Below are 26,400 nucleotides of genomic sequence, written 5' to 3'. Positions count from 1 at the left end.
GGTCAGACTAGATGATCATAATGGTCCCTTCTGATCTTGAATTCTATGATTAATTACATCTATTTCACTGTCTCTTTACCTTTTGGGGTGTTACCAATTTATGTGAGACTCCCTGTCTTTTAACAATCAAAGATAAAGTGAGATGAAAACTTTCAGAGGGTGGGGGTCTCTATTTATACACTATAACAGCTACTGTTTTGGCTTACTTAGAGTTAATTAATGTTTAACAAGTTTTATACAAAGTATTTCTTTGAGCAGGCTTCACACAGACACAGCTGGTGGCTTGCAGGTTAGAATCACAAATTTACTTTTAACATAAACCATTAGTTATAAGGCATCAATTAACAATAAGTCATTTTTCATATAAACCATGTTTAATATAAACCTTCTTTAATATCCCTACAGAGGGACAGGTTCTGTCTCACCTCAAGATTCCCAGAAGGTAATCTCAATCATAGACCATTAAGTCACATGTGACAATGAAAAGTTGAAAAATGAATGAAGGAAAACAAAAATAACCCTTTCTGCTCTAAAGAGGTGGTCTGCCTACCTATGTTCACAGGGTTGGGGCTAAAGCCTACTTGCTTTATGATGATAGTAGTCCCGTTGACGTTGATAGTCTTACTTGAGTCAGCGAGGAAGCAGGATTTGGCCTGAACTGCATTAAATTTACATAATTTCCCCTCTGCCCCCCATCACACACACACTCACTCGCTGTTGCTGGAATAATTTTTTTAAAAAGAAATTACACAGTACTGTAGCTGTGCGCTCGATTTAAACACTAGAAGTGAAGTGATATTGGTGATTACTCAATTGCTGCATGAATTCCTTCAGAATATATATGTGAACTCTCAGGATAGCATCCCTGTGTAGTGGACATATTGCGTTTGTTCATTTAATATGATAAGCCCTCGTGGAGATGGTGGAGTTTTTTGCATAGTGTGTTATGATGTAAAATGCCATGTAGACTCCCAGCACAATACAAATATTGATATCATTGAAATCAAAATGGGGAGGGGGGGTCACTGGTCCATATTCTCTGCAGGATTTTAGGCTGGAATTGGACTCCTAATTCCTTTATGCTCCTCTGAGTATCTCAGCCTAAATAGATAGGAAAACTATCAGACCCAGGTAGTATTTCAGAGATGTGGGTTTCTTGTTTTGTTTTTTTTTTAAATCAAAGTTGGCAGTGTATTGAAAACTCTCCTGGCTCTTTTGCAGGTGATGGAGAAATCTGCAGAGATCTCAACCTCCTCTTGTGTTAATAATGCTCCAGCAACAGTCTTTTCCTCCAGCGTGGCAACATCAACTCAAGACAATGTTACCACACCCATTCCCCCACAGACTGCAGTTCAGCCCATCCTGGAATCCCCTTCTTCTGCTAGGAGGCCAGGTAGAGTGTTAGATACAAAACTGTAAATTTCAGGTTCTACTCCTTCTCCCTTCTCCCCCTCCCCGCCCCCCATGCTGATGAGTGCTTCGAGGTATTTCCATAGAATGTGGTTCACTTCGCTATGAACAGGGGCGGCTCTAGGAACTGTGCTGCCCCAAGCAGGGCGGCACGCCGCGGGGGGGCGCTCTGGCGGTCGCCGGTCCCGCGGTTCCGGTGGACCTCCTGCAGACGTGCCTGCAGAGGGTCCGCTGGTCCCGCAGCTCCGGTGGACCTCCCGCAGGCATGGATCACATTTTGGAGGGAGCACTGACAAGCAAGGTTTACATCTCCTTGGGAGTCCCTCTTCAGCACAAACAAACATTGATGGCTCCCTAACTTGCATAGGAACTGCGCCCATCTAGTCTGGTATCCTGTCTTGGACAGTAGCTGGTTCCAGATGCGTCATGGGAAGGTGTAGGTGCAGTGGGCAGATGTGGGTTAATCTGCCCCCAGCATCAGGTCCCATCCTTGTCTCTAATAGAGATTGGCTTAAGCCCTGAAGCACAAAGTTTAATATTGTTGCCTCAGCACAAGTGCCTAGCCGATATGCAAGGCTTGGCTGTAAGGAGTTGAAATTGGTGACATGGATCAGGTATTTCTTTGTGTACATTCTTTGTAAATAGAGATTGCACCTGTCATGGTCTCACCCTCACTTGAAATTGGGGGGTTTCAAGTTGAGGACCAGCATGTATCCCCCCACCCTAAAATCCTAGGGTAGGTCCCCTTTTTGCTGCCATCACCCGGTCAAATTACGTGGGCCGGGACACCCCTGTTTTCCCCCCTCCTCTTTCCAAGACGTTCCCTGGGGAAACACAAACCAACTCACAGAGGGAGAAACCTCCCCGTTTCCTCCTTCCCCTCTCTGCCCGGAGATAAGCTTGTCTCACCACCGAGAGAGAGTTTCTTAGCCCCCTCCCCCTGTATCCACAGTAGAAGGGATTTAATCAAATCTTTATAGAAAGAATTTATTAAAAGAAAAACAAGAAAATACACAATCTCTATGAGTCCAAGCTGGACATTCATAGGGTATAACCTTACTAATTTCTGGAGAGAATCCTCTCTCCCTCTCAGTACAAACAATACAGGTAGAATTAAGAATAATCAATAACAAACACACAGAATTGCAAACATAGGATTATTAGATGAGGACACAAAGTACCTTTCTAATACTCACTAGGGAAGAGCATCTTTGCAAGCAGGCTGGCTAACCTAGTGAGGAGAGCTTTAAACTAGGTTCACTGGGGGAAGGAGACCAAAGCCCCGAGGTAAGTGGGGAAGTGGGATACCGGGAGGAAGCGCAAGCAGGAGACTGCAAGAGGGGAGGACTCCTGTCTCAGACCGAGAAAGCGGGACAATCAGCGAGTTACCTTAAGTGCCTATACACAAATGCAAGAAGCCTGGGGAACAAGCAGGGAGAACTAGAAGTCCTGGCACAGTCAGGGAATTATGATGTAATTGGAATAACAGAGACTTGGTGGGATAACTCACATGATTGGAGTACTGTCATGGATGGATATAAACTGTTCAGGAAGGACAGGCAGGGCAGAAAAGGTGGGGGAGTTGCATTGTACGTAAGAGAGCAGTATGACTGCTCAGAGCTCCAGTATGAAACTGCAGAAAAACCTGAGTGTCTCTGAATTAAATTTAGAAGTATGAACAACAAGGGTAATGTCGTGGTGGGAGTCTGCTACAGACCACCGGACCAGGGGGATGAGGTGGACGAGGCTTTCTTCCAGCAACTAACAGAAGTTGCTGGATCACAGGCCCTGGTTCTCATGGGTGACTTTAATCACCCCGATATCTGCTGGGAGAGCAATACAGCAGTGCACAGACAATCTAGGAAGTTTCTGGAAAGTGTAGGGGACAATTTCCTGGTGCAAGTGCTGGAGGAACCAACTAGGGGAAAAGCTCTTCTTGACCTGCTGCTCACAAACAGGGAAGAAATAGTAGAGGAAGCAATAGTGGATGGGAACCTGGGAGGCAGTGACCATGAGATGGTCGAGTTCAGGATCCTGACACAAGGAAAAAGGGAAAGCAGTAGAACAGAGACCCTGGACTTCAGAAAAGCAGACTTCGACTCCCTCAGGGAACTGATGGGCAAGGTCCCCTGGGAGAATAACATGACGGGGAAAGGAGTCGAGGAAAGCTGGCTGTATTTCAAAGAAACCTTATTGAGGTTGCAGGAACAAACCATCCCGATGTGTAGGAAGAAAAGTAAATATGGCAGGCGACCAGCTTGGCTTAACAGTGAAATCCTTGCTCGTCTTAAACACAAAAGAACAGCTTACAAGAAGTGGAAGATTGGACAAATAACCAGGGAGGAGTATAAAAGTATTGTTCAGGCATGCAGGTGTGAAATCAGGAAGGCCAAATCACACTTGGAGTTGCAGCTAGCCGGAGATGTTAGGAGTAACAAGAAGGGTTTCTTTAGGTATGTTAGCAACAGGAAGAAAGTCAAGGAAAGTGTGGGCCCCTTGCTGAATGAGGGAGGGAACCTAGTGACAGAGGATGTGGAGAAAGCTAGTGTACTCAATGCTTTTTTTGCCTCTGTCTTCACAGACAAGGTCAGCTCCCAGACAGCTGCACTCTGCAGCACGATATGGGGAGGAGGTGACCAGCTCTCTGTGGAGAAAGAAGTAGTTCGGGGCTATTTAGGAAAGCTGGACGAGCACAAGTCCATGGAGCTGGATGCGCTGCATCCGAGGGTGCTAAAGGAGTTGGCCGATGAGATTGCAGAGCCATTGGCCATTATCTTTGAAAAATCATGGCGATCGGGGGAGGTCCCGGATGACTGGAAAAAAGCTAATGTAGTGCCCATCTTTAAAAAAGGGAAGAAGGAAGATCCAGGGAACTACAGGCCAGTCAGTCTCACCTCAGTCCCTGGAAAAATCATGGAACAGGTCCTCAAGGAATCAATCCTGAACCACTTAAAGGAGGGGAAAGTGATCAGGAACAGTCAGCATGGATTCACCAAGGGCAAGTCATGCCTGACTAACCTAATTGCCTTCTATGACGAGATAACCGGCTCTGTGGATGAGGGGAAAGCAGTGGATGTGCTATTTCTGGACTTTAGCAAAGCTTTTGATACAGTCTCCCACAGTATTCTTGCCAGCAAGTTAAAGAAGTATGGGCTGGATGAATGGACGGTAAGGTGGATAGAAAACTGGCTAGATGGTCGGGCTCAATGGGTAGTGCTCAATGGTTCCATGTCTAGTTGGCAGCCGGTATCAAGTGGAGTGCCCCAAGGGTCGGTGCTGGGGCCGGTTTTATTCAATATCTTCATTAACGATCTGGAGGATGGTGTGGACTGCACCCTTAGCAAGTTTGCAGATGACACTAAACTGGGAGGAGTGGTTGATACGCTGGAGGGTAGGGATAGGATACAGAGGGACCTAGACACAGTAGAGGATTGGGCCAAAAGAAATATGATGAGGTTCAACAGGGACAAGTGCAGAGTCCTGCACTTAGGACGGAAGAATCCCATGCACTGATACAGACTAGGGACCGAATGGCTGGGCAGCAGTTCTGCAGAAAAGGACCTAGGGGTTATGGTGGACGAAAAGCTGAATATGAGTCAACAGTGTGCCCTTGTTGCCAAGAAGGCTAATGGCATTTTGGGTTGTATAAGTAGGGGCATTTCCAGCAGATCGAGGGATGTGATCATTCCCCTCTACTCAGCACTGGTGAGGCCTCATTTAGAGTACTGTGTCCAGTTTTGGGCCCCACACTACAAGAAGGATGTGGATAAATTGGAGAGAGTCCAGCGGAGGGCAACAAAAATGATTAGGGGGCTGGAGCACATGACATATGAGGAGCGGCTGAGGGAACTGGGATTGTTTAGCCTGCAGAAGAGAAGAATGAGGGGGGATTTGATAGCTGCTTTCAACTATCTGAAAGGGGGTTCCAAAGAGGATGGATCTAGACTGTTCTCAGTGGTAGAAGATGACAGAACAAGGATTAATGGTCTCAAGTTGCAGAGGGGGAGGTTTAGGCTGGATATTAGGAAAAACTTTTTCACTAGTAGGGTGGTGAAGAACTGGAATGGGTTACCTAGGGAGGTAGTGGAATCTCCTTCCTTAGAGGTTTTTAAGGTCAGGCTTGACAAAGCCCTGGCTGGGATGATTTAGTTGGGTTTGGTCCTGCTTTGAGCAGGGGTTTGGACTAGATGACCTCCTGAGGTCCCTTCCAACCCTGAGATTCTATGATTCTATGATTCTATGATCTTGACTAGAAGAAATTAGTTCAGAAAGATGGAAACTTGCAGAAGACTTGATTAAACATCTGGACCCTTGTAACTCCAAACGGCTAAGAACAACACACACACGAACAGAGAGAAAAAGTTCCCTCCTAGGAATTTTAAATTCTCTTCCCTGATTGGTCCTCAGGTCAGGTGTTCACCAGGTACTATGTGTTAACCCTTTACAGGTGGAAACTTAACCCTTAACTAACTATTTATGACAGGACCAATGTCCTGTTTTCCTGAACACAATAGGAACAAAGCTGACACTTTGCTTGCTCACAATTTCCACACCTACCTTTCCAGCCAAGCACCTCTGTCTCTACTCCCCACAACTGCAGGATTCCTGCTCACTTCCTCATTTTTCTACCTCTAGTACACACAGCTGCAACCAGTTAATGCCTGGGTCACTGTACTTGCAATCAATCCCTAGGGAAATCCCTCAGCCCACATGGGTTAGCTGCTCATTGGCCTAGTACCTTGTGTGGTGGCTTTCATTGGCTCCAGCTACCCAACTCCATAAAAGATCTTAATTGCTGTTTCCACTTGCTGCACTCTCAGCAAGTTTGCAGATGACACTAAACTGGGAGGAATGGTAGATATGCTGGAGGGTAGGGATAGGCTACAGTAGGACCTAGACAAATTAGGGGATTGGGCCAAAAGAAACCTGATGAGGTTCAGCAAGGACAAGTGCAGAGTCCCGCACTTAGGACGGAAGAATCCCATGCACTGCTACAGACTAGGGACCGAATGGCTAGGCAGCAGTTCTGCAGAAAAGCACCTAGGGGTTACAGTGGACGAGAAGCTGGATATCAATCAACAGTGTGGCCTTGGTGCCAAGAAAGCTAATGGCATTTTGGGTTGTATAAGTAGGGGCATTTCCAGCAGATCGAGGGATGTGATCATTCCCCTCTACTCAGCACTGGTGAGGCCTCATTTAGAGTACTGTGTCCAGTTTTGGGCCCCACACTACAAGAAGGATGTGGAGAAATTGGAAAGAGTCCAGCGGAGGGCAACAAAAATGATTAGGGGGCTGGCACACATGACTTACGAGGAGGGGCTGAGAGACTTATGAGAAGAGGCGGAGGGAACTGGGATTATTTTGTCTGCAGAAGAGAAGAATGAGGGGGGATTTGATAGCTGCTTTTGGCTACCTGAAAGGGGGTTCCAAAGAGGATGGATCTAGACTTTTCTCAGTGGTACCTGATGACAGAACAAGGAGCAATGGTCTCAAGTTGCAGTGGGAGAGGTTTAGGTTGGATATTAGGAAAAACTTTTTCACTAGGAGGGTGGTGAAGCACTGGAATGGGTTATCTAGGGAAGTGGTGGACTCTCCTTCCTTAGAGGTTTTTAAGGTCAGACTTGACAAAGCCCTGGCTGGGATGACTTGTTTGGGAATTGGTCCTGCTTTGAGCAGGGGGTTGGACTAGATGACCTCCTGCGGTCCCTTCCAACCCTGATACACTATGATTCTATGATTCATTTAGCCTGAATCTGCCCTCAGTCCTCGTCCCCAGCCAGCTCCCAAAACTGAAAACCCCTCCAGCCCCATCTCCTCTGCTGAGTTCCTTTCCCAGGCCAGGAGGTCACCTGATCTTTTTGTTCACCCACACCTTTAGCATCCCCTTGCAGGGGGGAAGGGCCTGGCCATTAGTTGCCATGGAGACAGAGTGTCAGTGATTTATGCACACTGGCCTTTATCCCACCACCTAGAGACTTAAGAAATGCATAGGGGAAACTGAGGCACCCACACAGTATTCAGAGGAAACATTAAGATCAGTCCAACTTTGTCACACCCATCCAAAGCTTTTATCCTAATTCTGGATATTTTGATATCCATGTAAATGTCTGATCCCTCTTTGAACCTTGCTACTTCTTTGCCTCAGTGTCTTTCTGTGGCAATGAGTTCCACAGCCTAACTGTTCATTGTGTGACAAAATATTTTGTTTTTATGTTTTAAATTTGTCACCTTTACCTTTTGTCTCTCCCCCCCTTAAGTTATGAGACAAGGACAAGAGAAGTTCCTTAGCTACCTTCTCTAGAGCATTATTTTATATAGAGAACATTAATCGTAGCCACTCTGTCATCTGCTTTCTAAAATAAATAATCTGAATCTCTCCATATGAGAGTTTTTCCATGCTCTCAAATTTCCGTACTCTCTAATTTCATTCACCTTCCATGGATTCTTACTTTTGCTCTAGTCTCGTTCCTTTTCCCCTCTCCCATACCAACCATCTCAATTCATAGGTCATTGTTTTGTTTACATGATGGTTAAGTTACTTTATGTGATCACTGCATGCTTGCAGTTCTGATTACCACTGCGCTATGTGGGTTAGCCACTTGGTGATGTTACAAATAAACTTATACAAACAAATAAACTGTTTGTTTCAAGGGGCCTGGGCCACTTGGAATCTAGTCAGTTTAAAAACGCTTATACAGTAATTTCAGCTACTGTCCCTACCCTGAACCTTGCAGTCATTTTTTGTGAGTTTCATAATCACACTTCCCTAACTCTTTAAAAAACTGCTGCTTATACAGTAGGGATAGCTCAGTGGTTTGAGCATTGGCTTGCTAAAGCCAGGGTTGAGAGTTCAAACGGGGGGGCACTTAGGAGTCTGGGGCAAAAATCAGTACTTGGTCCTGCTAATGAAGGCAGGGGTCTGGACTCGATGACCTTTCAAGGTCCCTTCCAGTTCTAGGAGATAGTTATATCTCCAATTATTAAAACTGACTATGCAGGGGAAGAAGTGAAGCTGACTATACACAAAGGCTCACTTCCTTAAAGGTATTTAGGCACCTAACTTCCATTAGGAAGCCTTCAAATGCACAAAGGATACGCAGAGATTTGTCTTATGAAGTTGTTTGAGTTAGTCATGTCTCTTGTCTTGACTGTAATGAGAGTAGGTAATTGTGACAGTGCTGCCCGTGGGAGCCAGCTGAGGTCACTCAATCAGGGTGAACTGCAAACCAAACGGGGCAGACAAAACCCCAAATGCTGGTGGTTATTCCAATACTTAGATTTACTAACCAGCACAAAACAGCTTCTATAGCACCTCACTGGTCACTTAGAAGTCCAAACCACGCAGTTCCCTTAAAGTACCCAGCCTCAGGCCTCCGTCCAGACACACCCGTCAGATATGATGATGATTCCTGAAAATCTTACTTCATCATATGAAAGAAAAGGTTCTTCCAATCCCAAAGGATCAGCCACATACCCAGGTCCAATTATAACTTAGATGTTACCCAAAATACACGCTATAGCCAATTCTTATTAACTAAGCTAAAATTTACTAAAAAGGAAAAGAGAGAGAGTGTTGGTTAAAAGATCAATATACAGACAGACTTGAATTCAATTATTGAGGTTCAGATACACAGTAGAGATGAGCTTGTAGTTGCCAAAAGTCCTTTTAGAAATATGTTATATCCTTTAGCTCTGGAAGTATAATTCCGAGCCAAAACTGGCTGTCCCGGGCTAAAGGTTCGGTCTTTTGCTCTGGGTGCCCGTCTGATGACTTGATATTGCTGCTGATGTTGCACAATTTGTCGGGATTCAGAAGGTTTCAGCAGATCAAAGCAAGTGCGCAGCTGTCGTCCCATCATTAGAAAGGCCGGAGATGCGTGGGTCGTAGCATGAGGTGTGTTTCTGTAGGAAAGTAAAAAGGTATCCAGACGCTTTTGAATGGAGTGTTGGCCCCTTGCTGATTTCAAAGCGTTTTTCATTGTCTGCACAAATCTTTCAGCTAATCCGTTGGTGGACGGATGATATGGTGCTGACGTGATGTGGTGTATCCCATTTGCTTTCATAAAATTTTGAAACTCCTGAGAAACGAACTGCGGTCCGTTGTCGCTCACAAGTTGTTCTGGCAGACCAAAACGACTAAAGAGTCCTCGTAGTTTTTGGATAGTACTCTCTGCAGAAGTGGACTGCATTATAGAGACTTCTGGCCATTTAGAATGGGCATCTATTGCCACCAAGAACATGCTTCCTTCAAGGGGGCCAGCAAAGTCAACGTGAATACGTTGCCACGGGTTTTCAGGCCAGTCCCATGGGTGTAGGGGTGCCCACTGGGGTGCATTCCTCACACCCTGACATGACATACAAGCTTTTGCCTTCTCTTCAATAGCGCTGTCCAGTCCAGGCCACCAAAAATAGCTTCGTGCAATTTCCTTCATGCGCACTATTCCACAGTGACCGGAATGTAGCTGTTCTAACATCTGTGATCTCAGTAGTGGTGGAATAATGACACGTCTCCCCCACAACAAACAACCAGATTGGACCGATAACTCCGTCCGCTTGGACATGTAGGGAACAAGGTCGGATGAGACCGGAGAGGTTTGTCGAGATGTTCCATGCATCACCAGGTCCATAACGTGGGACAATACTGGGTCAACGCGAGTTGCCTTCTTTATTTGAGTAGCAGTGATGGGTGTATTCTCTACCTGTTCAAAGTAGAAGATTTCCTTGTGGGCACTATCTTGGTGTTTGACCGGCAAAGGCAACCTTGAGAGGCCATCTGCATTGCCGTGTAGAGTGGATTTCCGATATTTGATTTCATATGTGTGTGCTGAAAGTAACAATGCCCAACGTTGCATACAACTAGCAGCTAATGGGGGAATGCCTGTGTAAGGTCCAAAAATTGATGTCAGAGGTCGATGGTCTGTGAGAAGAGTAAATTTTCGCCCAAACAGGTACTGATGAAACTTCCGAATTCCAAAAACAATTCCTAATGCCTCACGTTCGATTTGGGCGTAGTTAGTTTCTGCTTTGCTTAGAGTGCGTGAAGCAAAAGCAATAGGTCTCTCTTCTCCTGAAGGCATAATATGTGACACGACTGCTCCCACTCCATAAGGGGAGGCATCGCAGGCCAATTGCAGTGGTAAGGATGGATCAAAGTGCGTTAGAACTTCAGAATTTAGCAATGCATCCTTAGCTTTGTTAAACGCAACATCACAGGCTTCAGTCCACTTCCAGGCCTTGTTCTGCCCAAGGAGCTCATGAAGTGGTTTTAGCAGTGTGGCTAACTGTGAGATGAACTTTCCATAATAGTTCAGGAGTCCTAGAAACGAGCGCAGCTGGCTTACATTTCGAGGTGGGGGAGCCTCCACAATAGCTTTAACGTTTGCAGGGGCCTTATGAAGACCTGCAGAATCGATGATGTGTCCCAAATATTCAACAGAGGGCTTGAAGAATTCACACTTGTCTTTGCGAACTCGTAGGCCATACTCTTCCAGTCTTTGTAGGGTAGCCTCTAAATTCTTTAAGTGATCCTCTTCATTTCTTCCAGTGACCAGGATATCATCCAGATAGCACTGAACTCCTGACAAGCCACACAAGATCTGGTCCATAGCCCTCTGGAACAGGGCGGGAGCAGATGTTATTCCGAAGGGTAGACGACAGTATCGATAAAGCCCCTTATGAGTCACAATAGTCAACAGCTCTTGGGACTTTTCATCGACGTGCATCTGTAAATATGCTTGACTCAGATCAATCTTACTGAACTTTTGTCCCCCAGCCAGGCCTGCGAAGAGGTCATCGATGCGGGGAAGCGGGTATTGCTCTGCACACAACACTGGGTTGACAGTGACTTTAAAATCACCGCAAATCCGGAGAGAGCCATCTTTCTTCACTATTGGAACGATAGGAGTGGCCCATGAGCTATGGGTAACTGGTATTAGGACTCCATTGGTGACCAGGCGCTCCAGGTCTGCTTCAACTTTTGGCCTGATGGCATATGGCACAGTTCGGGCTTTCAGATATTTTGGTGGACTGCCAGGTTTAATGTTCAATGTCACAGTGATTCCCTTCATACTTCCCAAATCATCTCCAAAAACAGCAGCATGTTTCCTTAGTATAGGGGTTAGACTGGTTTCTTCTTTAGTCATCTGGTGCACTTCTGCCCAGTTCAGTTGAATCTTCCCAAGCCAAGACCTACCCATTAAGGCTGGGTAGTTACCTCTCACCACAAACAGTGGCAATTTAGCCATCTGTCCATTGAGCTCCACCTTAACATCAATAGTGCCCAGCATAGGCACAGCTTCTCCCGTATACGTCTTCAGAACAGTAGAACGGAAGATGCTGTAGCTTTTCTTTATACACAGTCTCGGAGATCAGTGAGACGGCTGCACCGGTGTCCAGTTCCATGCGTATACGTTTGCCATCCAATAACGGGGTTACCCAGTATTCATGTGAGCCCATTGCCAAAGACAAAACATGCAGTGGCACTTCCTCTTGCGATGAGGTGTCACCTTGATCATCCTGGGTCTGCTCTAGGGTATGCAGGGTTCCTCTTTTTGTCGGCCAGACCACAGGCCTCTTTTTCTTTTGTTTACAGGCACACTCAATGTGTCCCTTTTTGCCACAGTGTCGGCACACCAGGTCCTTACACCAGCATTCTGATGCCTGGTGACCCGGCTTACCACAGCGGTAACATTCTTGACTCTGCACAGTTTTGTGGGTCGGTTCTTGTGACACTTTTTGCACCCTAGGGGGTGCACCGATGTATTGTGCCTCCCTTGTAGCCAGTTCCATGGAGACAGCAATATCAACAGCCTTCTGTAAGGTAAGCTGAGCCTCTGTCAGTAGGCGCTTCCGTATAGCTTCACTGTACAGGCCACACACTAACCTGTCACGCAGGGCATCATGTAACATTTCTTTAAATTCACAGTGTTCTGCTAGCTTTTTTAAAATGGCTACAAATTGTACAACTGTTTCATCTTCCTTTTGGTCTCTTTTGTGGAACCTATATCTTTCAGCAATTACCAGTGGTTTTGGGGAGAAATGAGACCCCAGGATTTCCACAATGTCACTGTAAGATTTAGTCTCAGGCTTAACAGGGTGTAGTAAGCTGCGTAGCAGAGAGTAGGTTTTAGCCCCTACAACAGTTAAGAAAATTGGCACCTTCTTCGCTTCTGTAATGTCATTTGCAATACCAAAAAGCTCAAAACGCTCAGTATACACATGCCACTGCTCTGTATTCTCATCAAAAGGCTCCAGGGGCCTGGTCAGAGTAGCCATGATTTTTAGTTTCACTTTCACAGTCAGTGCAACAAGCAGCTTTTTTTTGTTTTGTTTGTTCTTTACCTTAACTTCTACTTCCTTCTGTTACTGGAGCAGCACCGGAATCCCACCCTCGTCGCCAGTGTTATATCCTTGGGGCAGCCGGTGTAGGAAGCAATCACTTGAGGCCAGAGAGCAGGCAGCTAACCAAAACCTCCATTTTATTTACATATATACAGAGAGCTCCTCAGCCGGTTGAAACCGGTTGAGCTAACCCATAATAATCTAACTCAGTTGCCATAGCAACAAAACCATGACAACCAAATACACAACAAAATAGTCCATAGGTTATAGTCCAAGGTCCATATTCAGGGTGACTCCAGTCAGTGACTGGGGATCTCAATCCTTGTGGCTTAAGGTTTCCCCCTCTTGAAACCCAAAGCAGATCTGAGATGAAGAAGGAATCGTGTCCCAGGGTTCTTATACATTTCCAGCAGCCTTTCGGCCTGAGAAAACAATAGGCTTAACTCCTTCTCCCAAATATCCTTGCACTTAGCACAGAGTAATTTATCCATTAAACAGTTCAAATACAGGTTACCACAACCTTCAAAGAGACACATAGACAATAATACTATTTCACTCAAGCATCATCATAAATGTTAAAATTCCTTTTTTGATCGTTGAATTAAAACTATAGCAATAGACGAGACTTGTTTGCTTACATCACAAGACCTGAGCAAACATCTCCCCTTCTACCTCTAACAATGCAGACTTGCATTTCAAAGCTCTGTTCATTTACATATCTTCCTAACCAGTCCTTAAGGTTCACCCATGGGTCAGGTCAGTCTATGAGTTAATTAACTCTTTCTGGCCCTGTCACCTTTCAATGAGATATTATATCACACTCATAACATCACAATAATACAGTTCAAACCAAAGGGAATTTAACTATGCAAACCATAAGACAAAAAGTGGGATTTTAAAAAATCCCAAAGACTTTTTAATTTGTCCAGAAGGAATGCTAAGTCCTTAGAACAGAAGCTGATAACTATACATTTAGAAAGTATGATGGCAGTTCATACTAACTGCACTGGCTAGTAGCTCACTTGTTTTAAAACCATTGAAAACCTGACTTGAAAAAAAAAATTTTTTTTTACATAGTAGTGATTCCGCCAGTGCCATACCCATATCATCCAGCGCCCCCTCCCACTGTCAGCGAGGTGGGAGATAGTGGCAGCATTGCTCCGCCTTACTCCTGCAATCTCAACAGCAGTGATCTACCTCAGGGTAAGAGGGATGCATTCTCTAACAGTGCACGCTCCGGATTGTATATCCTACAGCAGTGGTCTCCAACTTTTTTACAACCATGATCACTTTTTGAATTTAAGTGCAACCCAGGATCTGCCCTGACCCACTCACTCCATTTCCCCCTCTCTCCCGCCCGTCGCTCACTCTCCGCCATCCTAACTCACTTTCCCCAGACTGGGGCAGGAGATTGGGGACCGGGAGAATGAAATAACAGGCTAATAGTGAAGATAGTGATGTCTGTGGAACACTGGAACAGCAGCAAATACAGGGGGGAGGCAGTTTTTGTTTACAATGCTCTTTTAAGTGTATAGAACCCAGAATAATCTTCAGTAAAATATAGCCACAGTGTGACACCTGCCAGACAAGCAGCAGTGAGGCTAGTGAGATTCATCTATAAGTACAAGACAGTAATAGTCACCAAGAATTTAGCGTCACCTTACAAGACCTCAAGAAATAGATTTCTGGATAAGAATTTTACTAGTGCAGTCTCAGAGGCTCTGTCTGGAATGCTAATGCAGGGAGTCCCATCAACTTACTTTACACTTCTCATTCCGGTGGAGTACCGGAGTCGATGGAAAGTGATCCGGTCCATTTAGCGGGTCTTCACTAGACCCACTAAATCGACCCCCTCCCTTCCTGGGTTGATCAATCGCCGCAGCATCAATCCACGGAAAGTGTAGACATACCTTGAGAGTCAGGCAGAGGAGGGTCAGATAAATGGGATTCTACTGTACGTGTACACCATCCCTTCCTTACAGTTATCCCCCTTGCCCAAAGAAACAAGCTAGTTAATATGTAAAAACATTAATTGTTAATTTGAAATTACAGATCTTTAGGAAGTTTGAGGTCCACGTTTTCTAAAAAGACTGTTTTAGGTGCCTTAAATGTTGGTTGCCCAATTTGACAAACTTCAACAGGCTTTGATTTTCAGAAAGTGTTTGTTTGAATCCTGAACCCTATTAAGTGCCCAGAATATCTAGTCAATTTGGGAAATCTAGGCCATGGTAATTTCTACTTTAATATCTTATCATTTGTTTTAAGGTTTGTAATAGCCGCTGATGGATTATAGTCATTCTGTGAAGAACATCATTGAGCAAACAATTTATAGCAATACATTCATTTTAGTTTTTCTTATTAATGTTACTTGTTAATGTATTACTTGTCAAAATGGTTAATCCAGTTTTTATTGTGCTAAACTGCATAGATTGTTTACACATATGTGCTAACTTTGAGACTATCACTTTTGAAAATAATTTGAGTCAGATTCTGAAATCTGTATTCTAAAAATGCATTCAGAAAAAGTAATATTGTCCGATGAACAATTTTATTTTTATTCATTGACATAGTTTTAACAAGACCACAAACAGATGACTGTTTCTGGGTGGTTTTTTGTCCACAATCCTTAATAATTATAGTATGTTTTCTAATTTCAGATACAAAGGTAGTGCAGTATTATTTTAATTTGGGATTGCAGGTAAGTGCTTGTCAGATATGGTATGGTAAACCGCTTGTACAATATCACCTATCTTGACAGATGCATTGATGTGCCTGAATAGGGCTTTTAAGTGTTCTGAATATGCTTCCTGTGCACTTGGCTATTAGTACATGCATGTGTGCATGGAGGAGACTAAGCTTACAGTGCAGGAAGTTTGAGTTGTAAATTGTGAAACTCATAAAGAACATTTACATGTAGTGAGTTTCATTTCGGTGGCTTTATGAAGATGGGTGGGGAAAGCATTGTTCTTCCCATTTATATGGAAAGGGTGGGTAAAACAGAGAGAAGTTTAAGGTTAAGAGCATGGTCAAGTGCCTGTTGAAATCAGTGGGAAAATTCTCCTGGGCCCCATGTGTCTTGCCCAAGGCAATTGAGCAAGTCAGCAGGAACAGAAACCAGGCGCCTGATTTTGATCTCGACTACAATTAAGTCCATGGTAAGTCCTAACTCCCAGCTGATGCTCAAACGGCCATGTGATCTAGTTGACTTTAGCATTATTAATAATCCAGGGTTGAAACTTGAGCATTATTCTCCAGGTATGGGGCCCCAGTGCTCAGGGTTCCTACTGACTCTATGCCCTTACCAGCCACCTTATGGTGGTAGAGGGTTCTTGGCACCTGTCAGGATAAGGACCTTACAGAATGCAACAAGACATTCTACATTATAGAAATTACTAATAAATAGAGGCTAAATTACTGGCAAGACCTTCTCTATATTTATTGGTATGTGGCACACCAAAAAAGGCGGCATGAGATTGTAGTGCTCAGCAGGTGGTAACGCCAGCACTAGAATTGCATCTGCCCTCTGATTCTGATGGACTAGATAATGCTGATATGCTGTGGACTAAGGCCCGTGCCAGCCTCTCCTGCAACAGAAAAACCTCAAAATGCCTTCTTTTCCTATATGATAAAATGGGGGGGGGACATCTTTAATTCTTCGGGAGGGTATAATACAGTTGAGAAAAGTGCTTAGGGAGAGGCGTTTTGGTGACTTTCTGGCAGTCTGCAAGATGTAATGTGTACAACATTGTTAACCATATTCTGGAAATGTTAATGGCTCAGTGCTACTGAGGTCAGGGGAGGAAAGTACACACACACGGACTCTAAAACGTCTCTCCTTACTTTGAATTTCCTAAGTATTACCATCAGAGCTATTGGCATTCCATGGCATACAGGCAACAGGCACCACTGCCACCACCTGCAGAAGCTTACTCAGCATACACCGAGCCTGCCCCTGTGGTGGAGTAGTCAGTACCTCGGCTGCACACTGACGTTGGGAATGGTGTCCAGCAAGTTCCCCCGGAAACAGCAAATGGTTAGTATTTTCGGCTGACCATTTGTGTATGTGAGTGTGAGCCATTAAGTAGAAATGGGTGTCTTATTGTTGATTTACCAATTGACACAGCATAGTTGATTGATATGGTCCTTTTTCCTTGCTTTGTCAACTGAAATTGCAGACCAATGTAACTAACTGTTGTAGCTCAGCTGGAGTAGTGTAACGGGCCTCTTTACATTTCCTGTTAGAAGAGACAAATGATGAATTGCATATAATGGCCTCTGGAATTGGTGAAAACGTGTGTGTGTGGGCGGGGGTGTTAAAATTGAGTTCTAATGTAAAATTAGGATAATGTATGGCCCTGTATAGGTGGGTGACAGGAGATAGTGTCTTCTATCATTTTTTAAATTATTGTTCGTTACCTACAGCCAGGGATAGATGCTGGCAAAAAATCAGAATTGACTGTGTGAGCCCTGCTCCTTTATAGGTTATTTTAGGGTTGGGGGTCTGCTGTTTTTGATATATTACTTAAGTTTATGATTTAGAATTGCTGATATTCAGGGCTAGGTAACCCCAGCAAGAAACAAAAAATATATTTTTGGCTTGACCTTGGTAGACCGTAACTGCTTTTCTAGACGGGCCTTCTTTTCTGACCCACACACAGCAAACCACAATGATGTTTGTATTTAAAAAAAAATCCTACATTTTGAGTACTAGTAGCCGTTCCCTTATGTTTTTTTTAAAACAGAAGACTGGAGCCATGGTTATTGGTCTCTATTTGATGTCTTGGCTGTCTAAACAGCCATTATCGCTGGCTCTCTTCCACTGTGTATAAAGTTACAGCAACAGTTAGCTCAACCCAACAGTTTCGTAAGAGGCTGTAGTGAGTCGGTGTGGCTCCCCTCCTGCTCAGCAGAGGGAGCTCCCTCCCAGACACCCAAGTGGGCGGAGCTACCACCACCTGTCCCCGCCCCCCGGAAGTCAAGGGGCGGGACAGGAAGTAGAAAAGCTGGCAGCCAGAGCTCAGTCGGAGCCCAGCCACCGCCGCGAGCAGACATGCCGGCGGGAGCTCCTGACTGGGAACCTTCCAGGGCCCGAGGCAGCTGCCCTGACTGGCCGGAGCTTCCTCGCGCCCAGTACGACGAGGAACCACCGGAGCCTCCCCGTGACCGGTACCCAGAGGGGCCGCCGGAACTCCCCCGCGCCCACTACGAAGAGGAGCCGCCGGAGTTTCCCCGTCCCTGCTGTTACCCGGAGGAGCCCCCTGAACACGCCTGGCCGGACTTCCCGGAGGAGCTGCCGGACCTGCCACCAAGCCCTGGTCTAGAGGCGCCTATGCAGGTTGACGGGCGCCCCGGACGAGGTAAGCCCTGAGGGGGAAAGTGGAAGTAGCCCAGGGGTAGCCGACCCGTCAGACTGCAGACGCAGAGGTCCCGATGGCAGTGTGTTGCGGTCAGGACCCCACTGCCCAGCGGCAGTGAAAGCCGCTGTTAGGGCCCCGGTCTGGGACACAGTGGAGTGGGCGGGCCTGTGTCCCCCCTGCCACCCCACTCACGGGTGGCAGTTTTTCCCCTCACCCAGGTGTAAGGACCGGGGCCTATACGCGTACGGTTGCTGCTCAGCCCCTGCACCAGAGGGCCTGAGCCTAGTGTACTGTTTATTACTGCTCAGCCCCTGCTCCATAGGGCCCGAGCTCACTGTACTGGTTATTTACTGCTCAGCCCCTGCTCCATAGGGCCTGAGCTCACTGTACTGTTTATTACTGCTCAGCCCCTGCTCCATAGGGCCTGAGCTCACCGTACTGTTTATTACTGCTCAGCCCCTGCTCCATAGGGCCTGAGCTCACTGTACTGTTTATTACTGCTCAGCCCCTGCTCCATAGGGCCTGAGCTCACCGTACTGTTTATTACTGCTCAGCCCCTGCTCCATAGGGCCTGAGCTCACCGTACTGGTTATTACTGCTCAGCCCCTGCTCCATAAGGCCTGAGCTCACTGCACTGGTTATTACTGCTCAGCCCCTGCTCCATAAGGCCTGAGCTCCCTGTACTGTTTATTACTGCTCAGCCCCTGCTCCATAAGGCCTGAGCTCCCTGTACTGTTTATTACTGCTCAGCCCCTGCTCCATAGGGCCTGAGCTCACTGTACTGTTTATTACTGCTCAGCCCCTGCTCCATAAGGCCTGAGCTCACTGTACTGTTTATTACTGCTCAGCCCTGCCAAAGAGGACCTGAGCTTCTTGTACTGTTCTGCTGCTCAGTCCCTGAACCACAGGGCCTGCGCTCATTGTAGTGTCTGCTGCTCAGCCCGTGCACCCAAGGGCCTGGGCTTATTGAACTGACTGTTGCTCGGCCCCTGCCCTAACGGGGCCTGAGCCTGTTGTTCTGCACTGCCGCTCAGCCCCTGTACCGAAGGGCCTGAGCTTTCTAATACTGTTTCCTGTCGCTCAGCCAGCTAAAGGAGACAAAGAGTGAGTCGGTGTGGCTCCCCTCCTGCCGACGGGAGGGTCGAGCCCCGGCGCAACCGATTACAGAGGCATATAGTTAAGGGTGGTGGGCAGGGGCTGTGTTAAATGAGTAGAAGATGTCAAAGTTCAGATGTCTGGCCTCATTAAAAAGTCTCTGATATTGGGCTAATGGAGTAAACATGGTAGAAACTGGCATATCTTTGTCACAAGTATTAATTGATCAATGACAATTACACAGGCTTGCAGTTCTGCTGCAATTATAACCTATTCTATTAAGTTTCTTTACCCCATATCCATCACCATAGTATCTAGACAGAGGTTACAAAGAGAGGTGTTCTTTTGCTTTGTTTTTTAAATCCCCTACTGTCCTGCAGCTCCCCAGAGAAGTTCAAAAGGGGATCTGCCCTTCCTCTGAGCCTCAACAAAAAGAAATACAATCAATAGGCAATGAATACTTAACCAGACCTGGAACACCTCTGTGAGTGAGCAGGTTGCCTTCCAGACTTACTCAAGAGCGGAGATGGTCTTCTTGTCAGTGTACACATCATATGGGCATAAATTATTATTTATCTAGATATGTTCTGTTTTGTCAGTCTCATACAATTGTTTCAATTGTAATGAAAATGAAGGACTGCATAAAAATGGCCAGAATGTTAAAATATGTCACCTGTGTGTTTTTCAGGTACTTTCCAAAATGTAGAGCCTCCACCTCAATCCCACGGAACAGTATGTTATCCATTAGTGACAGATCCCTATGGCCAGCCACCTCCACCTGGGTTTGACTGTCACGTCTCTTTAGTACTTGCCTATCATTATGTTAGCACTTGGCATCCCGCAAATCCCTCCTATGGTAATCCTTCACAATTCCATAATATTGTAAATCCTAGACAGATGCATCAAGTCAGCTACGTTACCCCGCCAAGTCCTGTATTCCATTATGAACCTTCAAGTATGTAAGGCAAAGTGACATCAACTCACTTCCTGCACTAAAGTTTTCTTGTTTTCTCTGTTAATGGATGTTGTAGTGGCTGCTAAGCTGTTTTCTGTGTTTCATTTACATGTTTCTCTGTGGCTTTATATTAATGGTAAAAAGCTGTTTAAAACTTGAGTATTGTTTTAGTAGAGTATATTGGAAAGTAAAACTAGTGTATAGCAAAGAACATGAAGCTTATGTTCAACTGTACATAATCTATAACAATGCAATTTCTTTCATGCTGGTATATATACACTATCACTTACCTTCATCCAGTGGTGAGCTTGAGCTATTTCGCACCGATTCGCGCAAATCGGTTGTTAAATTTAGCAGCCCTTTTAGAACCGGTTGTTCCAGGACAACCAGTTTTATAAGGGCTTTATTTAACAAAAGCTCCAGCCCAAGCTCACTTCCCCCTTCTATCCTGCTCCGCCCCCTTTCTCCTCCCCCTCCCCTGCTTCCCGCGAATCAGATGTTCGCGGGAAGCCTGAACAAGCAAGCAGGCAGGCAAGCAGGTAAGGTGGTGCGAGGGGGGGAGTAGAGGAGGGGAGGTGCGGCGGCGCTCGGCTCCTGCCCCAGGGTCCGTCCGGGCGGCGCGGCGCGGCGGGGCTCGGCTCCTGCCCCGGGGTCCGTCCGGGCGGCGCGGCGGGGCTCGGCTCCTGCCCCGGGGTCCGGCGCAGAGGGGCTCGGCTCCTGCCCCGGGGTCCGGCGGGGCGGCGCGGCGTGGCTCAGCTCCTGCCCTGGGGTCCGGCCAGGCGGCGCGGTGGGGTTCGGCTCCTGCCCCGGGGTCCGGCCGGGCGGCGCGGTGCGGCGCGGCTCGGCTCCTGCCCCGGGGTCCGGCCGGGCGGCGCGGTGCGGCGCGGCTTGGCTCCTGCCCCGGGGTCCGGCCGGGCGGCACGGTGCGGCGCGGCTTGGCTCCTGCCCCGGGGTCCGGCCGGCGCCACGGCGCGGCGCGGCGGGACTCGGCTCCCGCCCCGGGGTCCGGCGCGGCACGGCGGGGCTCGGCTCCGGCCCCGGGGTCCGGCACGGTGGGGCTCGGCTCCTGCCCCGGGGTCCGGCCGGGCGGCGCGGCGGGGCTCGGCTCCTGCCCAGGTGTCCGGCCGGGCGGCGCGGCGGGGCTCGGATCCTGCCCCAGGGTCCAGCACGGTGGCACGGCGGGGCTTGGATCCTGCCCCGGGGTCCGGCGCGGCAGGGCTCGGCTCTGCCCCGGGGTCCGGCCGGGCGGCGCGGCGGGGCTCGGCTCCTGCCCTGGGGTCCGGCCGGGCGGCGCGGCGGGGCTCTGATCCTGCCCCGGGGTCCGGCCCGGTGGCACGGCGGGGCTCTGATCCTGCCCCGGGGTCCGGCACGGTGGTATGGCGGGGCTCGGCTCCTGCCCCAGGGTCCGGCACGGCGCCACAGCGCGGCGCGGCGGGACTCGGCTCCTGCCCCGGTGTCTGGCATGGCGCCACGGCGCGGCGCGGCGGGGCTCAGCTCCTGCCCCGGAGTCCGGCACGGTGGCACGGCGAGGCTCGGCTCCTGCCCCGGGGTCCAGCATGGCACCACTGCGCGGCGCGGCGGGGCTCAGCTCCTGCCCCGGAGTCCGGCACGGTGGCACGGCGGGGCTCAGCTCCTGCCCCGGGGTCCGGCACGGCGCGGCGCGGCGGGACTCGGCTCCTGCCCCGGGGTCCGGCGTGGCACGGCGGGGCTTGGCTCCTGCCCCGGGGTCCGGCACGGTGGGGCTCGGCTCCTGTCCCGGGGTCCGGCCGGGCGGCGCGGCGGGGCTCGGCTCCTGCCCAGGTGTCCGGCCGGGCGGCGCGGCGGGGCTCGGATCCTGCCCCAGGATCCGGCACGGTGGCACGGCGGGGCTCGGCTCCTGCCCCGGGGTCCGGCACGCCACCACGGCGCGGCGGGACTCGGCTGCTGCCCCGGGGTCCGGCCAGGTGGTGCGGCGCGGCGGGGCTCAGCTCCTGCCCCGGGGTCCGGCACGGTGGCACGGCGGGGCTCGGTTCCTGCCCCGGAGTCCGGCCGGGCGGCACGGCGGGGCTCGGCTCCTGCCCCGGGGTCTGGCACGGCACCAGGGCGCGGCGCGGCGGGACTCGGCTCCTGCCCCAGGGTCCGGCACGGCGGGGCTCGGCTCCTGTCCCGGGGTCCGGCCGGGCGGCGCGGCGCGGCGGGGCTCGGCAGCACAGCGGGGCTCGGATCCTGCCCCAGGGTCCGGCGCGGCGGGGCTCGGCTCCTGCCCCGGGGTCCGGCACGGTGGGGCTCGGCTCCTGTCCCGGGGTCCGGCCGGGCGGCGCGGCGGGGCTCGGCTCCTGCCCAGGTGTCCGGCCGGGCGGCGCGGCGGGGCTCGGATCTTGCCCCAGGGTCCAGCACGGTGGCACGGCGGGGCTCGGCTCCTGCCCCGGGGTCCGGCACGCCACCACGGTGCGGCGCGGCGGGACTCGGCTGCTGCCCCGGGGTCCGGCCAGGTGGTGCGGCGCGGCGGGGCTCAGCTCCTGCCCCGGGGTCCGGCACGGTGGCACGGCGGGGCTCGGTTCCTGCCCCGGAGTCCGGCCGGGCGGCACGGCGGGGCTCGGCTCCTGCCCCGGGGTCTGCCACGGCACCAGGGCGCGGCACGGCGGGACTCGGCTCCTGCCCCGGGGTCCGGCACGGCGCGGTGCGGCACGGCGGGGCTCAGCTCCTGCCCCGGGGTCCGGCACGGTGGCACGGCGGGGCTCGGCTCCTGCCCCGGGGTCCAGCACGGCGCCGCGGCATGGCAGGACTCGGCTCCTGCCCCGGGGTCCGGCACGGCGGCACGGCACGGCGGGGCTCGGCTTCTGCCCCGGGGTGCGGCCCGGCAGGGCTCCGCTCCTGCTCCAGGGTCCGGCCCGGCGCAGTGGGGCTCCGCTCCTGCCCCGGGGTCCGGCACGGCGGGGCTCGGCTCCTGCCCCGGGGTCCGGCCGGGCGGCGCGGCGGGGCTCGGCTCCTGCCCCGGGGTCCGGCCGGGCGGCGCGGCGGGGCTCGGCTCCTGCCCCGGGGTCTGGCCCGGCGGCGCGGCTCGGCTCCTGCCCCGGGGTCCGGCCCGGCGGCACGGTGCAGCGCGGCGGGGCTCGGCTCCTGCCCCGGGGTCCGACCGTGCGGCGCGGCGGGGCTTGGCTCCTGCCCCAGGGGCCGGGCGGCACGGCGCGGCGGGGCTCGGCTCCTGCCCCAGGGTCCGGCCGGGCGGCGCGGCGGGGCTCGGCTCCTGCCCCGGGGTCCGGCCGGGCGGCGAGGCGCGGCAGGGCTCGGCTCCTGCCCCGGGGTCCGGCCACGCGGCGGGGCTCGGCTCCTGCCCCGGGGTCCGGCCCAGTCGTGGTCCTGGCGGAGTGGACCCGGCTCCAGGCAGTGTGGTAACGGGGCAGGGAGGGGGTGGGTTGTGCGGGGGTGGATGGGGTCAGGGCAGTCAGAGGGCAGGGAACAGGGTGAATGAATGGGGGCAAGAGTCCCGGGGAGCAGTCAGGAAAGAGCAGGGTTGGATGAGGTGGTGGGGGCACTCAGGGACAGAGAGAAGGGGTGGTTGGATGGGGTAGGGGTCTTGGGGGGCCATCGAGAATGAGAGGAGGGGTTGGGTGGGACGGCAAGGGGGAGTCAGGGGACAGGGAAGCGGGGGATGGGTCAGGGTTCCCGGGGGGGGGGTGTCAAGGAACATGAGGGGTTGGATGGGGCACAGCCCCCCCCCGGGGGGGGCGGGCACGACCGCCCCCGCGGGGGGGAGGAGGGAACCGGTTGTTAATATTTTGGCAGCTCATCACTGCCTTCATCAATAAGTACAATGTATGGAGGAGTTAGTCTTGCACAAGAGAACGATGCATCTTACATATTATATCAGTTTGCTTGTAATGGTAACCTACTTCATCACTTAAGCAGGAGAATGGTTGGATTCTAGTCCATTTGAGGAAAGTAATTACTGTTGAAATAGGCCACTTTTCTCAGTCCTGAATAAAACATATCAGCCAGGTGTGTTCTCCAATAGTAACTACTGATTTGTAATAGTTGCTCTTTCTCTGTTTAATTTTGTTCAGTATAGTCTTGAAGAGTTAGACGGTGGGACAGTGCTCAGTGTTGGCCTGTTCTGCTGTATACAATTGTATTTGTGAGTCTTGGTTCATGGAAGTTCCCTGGTAGAAGTTGTGTTTGACTTGTACTAAATAAAGAAAAACACATCTAATCTATGGAAATGAATCCTCTTTTCTGACCAAAAACCCTCCCTAATGTCCCTGCAAAGTAGATTATGAGGCTTGTGTTAAGAAATCCACATAGGTTTTTCTATGGGACATAGGAGACAGTTGGACTGAACATATTCCCCAAAATCCCTGCTTTGAGTCAGTAGTGAAATGAGGATAACATCAAGCAGAAACTTGTTCTACTGCCAAAAAGCCAGTGCAGTGCAACCCTACTTCTGTTGCTTTTCAGATCATAGTCCAATGAGGTGTTGCTGCACAAACTGATACTCTTCCTTGTCATACTCATTGAAGACTGTTGTTTGCAGTGACACAGGTGCTCTCTCTTACACTTAGGTCCCTGTGCTGGGGGGTTGCAGAAAGGCTTAATGTGGGCTTGAGAGACCAGTTAACCCACCTGGTTGAACCTGGAGGGTAAGCAAGGCCTAATGAGAAATGAAGCCCAGCTGGGGAGGAGCTGGGGAGTGCTATAAAGAGAGGCAGCCTGAAGCAGAAAGAGGTTGCAGGGAGAAAGGGAAGAACTTTGCAGTCTCTCTTGGTAATGAGAGGGGAAAGACCGGCAGGAATAAGAAAGCTCCTGCAGGGTAAGGCAGAAGACCAGGGGGTGCTACCTGACAGAGACAGGATTGGAGCAAGCTCCTGTAGCTGATCCTGACACAAGGACAAGAACTGGACCTCTGGGGAGAAACCCTGGATGATGCTACTCATTAGAAGGAGCCCAGAAAGGGGTAGCGGAAAAGGCTTGAGGGAAGGCTATAGTAAGTAGTAGTCTGGGGAGGCAGTGGCAAGGTGTCTGACAGAGCAGACCTTGGAAGCCAGTGCAAGGTGAGGGCTTTTGTTCCCCCACTAGCCCTTTGGAAGATGGTGTTGAGCTCCCTGATTTAAAGGGATACGGGCAACTTAATGTCTACGAGAAGGGTGTAAGCATCATGGAGTGAAGAGTTGGGGTCAAGGATCAGATGTAATGACATTCTGTCCATGCAGGAGAGGTGGGAAAAAATGTGACCTGGTGAGAGAGCCAAGTAGTGAGAAGAGGCAGGCCACCAAGGGATCCGGAGCAACTGTTAGGTGGGCCGAGGGAGGGGGGGGAGCAGCTAGAGAGGAGTCTGTTCTTTTACTGCCCCAAATGTGTGTCATTGGGAAGGTGACTTTCCATAATTGTGTTGGGGTTTGGATTTGACATGGCCTTGATGTTATGAGGTATGTATTGTTTCCATAAAGGCAAGAAAAATACAGGTTGTTTTAATTAATTAAATTTCTCCTTTTTAATTAAGTTCATTTTTAACCTTATTTACACTGTGTATACCTGTTCCCTGCCTGGGTGGTGCCACCAATTTTGAAATAATTTTATACCTTCTCTGTTGGTCCATTTTTCTAAAGCTTTGAGCGTGCATTGGTTATTGATGGGCTGACGCACCCCGACATCACAACTGCAAAGAATACTAGCTAGGGTCTGTCCCCTTGGGAGAATTGTCAGGAAGGTGCCCTGTGTAAAATTCTCTGGAAAATAGTTTCCTCTTCACCATCTTCAGGGAAATGTGCTTTCCACCATTAGGGGTTTTTTAAATACCTTAATTTCTTTTGCTCTGAATTTAGCTGCTGCTAATTGAAGGTTAGTAATTGCTGAAAGTAGACTTCCCACCAATAGGACATGCTATGCTACTGATCCCTATTTGGACAAAGGAGCTTAACTTCTTTTTTTTAATTGGCTGAATTTTTGCAATGTTATCCTTCTTCCTCTCTTCCCCCACCCCCCACCTCAGTGCCATATAGTACAAACAATGGAAAGTGCACTTTGAAAAGTTTGTCAAATTCTATAAGGATAGGCATGGTGTAAGCGGGTATTAGAGAACATGTCCTAGGATTAATTCAGTATGAAGTTCAGAGTTGTTTATAGTTAAACTAGATACATTTTGATTCTCTAGAATTATTTCAAAACTTCTAGGTCCTTTGGTGGGTAGGAGGTTGTAACTAAGCCTTACCAGTTTATAATAGTAAAGACTTGATTTTCAGGTTTTTAAAGCTGAGATTTTAAAATGAT

At 49.7% G+C, this 26,400-nt stretch overlaps 1 pseudogene; it reads left to right on the top strand.

Moving 5' to 3' along the window:
* LOC123354619 overlaps window positions 1-20,165 on the top strand; it is a 72,244-nt pseudogene extending 52,079 nt beyond the window's left edge.
* Window positions 20,166-26,400: the final 6,235 nt, after the last annotated feature.

Source organism: Mauremys mutica, chromosome 22 (assembly GCF_020497125.1).
Source record: "Mauremys mutica isolate MM-2020 ecotype Southern chromosome 22, ASM2049712v1, whole genome shotgun sequence".
NCBI classification, from domain to species: Eukaryota; Metazoa; Chordata; order Testudines; family Geoemydidae; genus Mauremys; species Mauremys mutica.
This window is presented reverse-complemented; position numbering and strand designations above follow the sequence as displayed.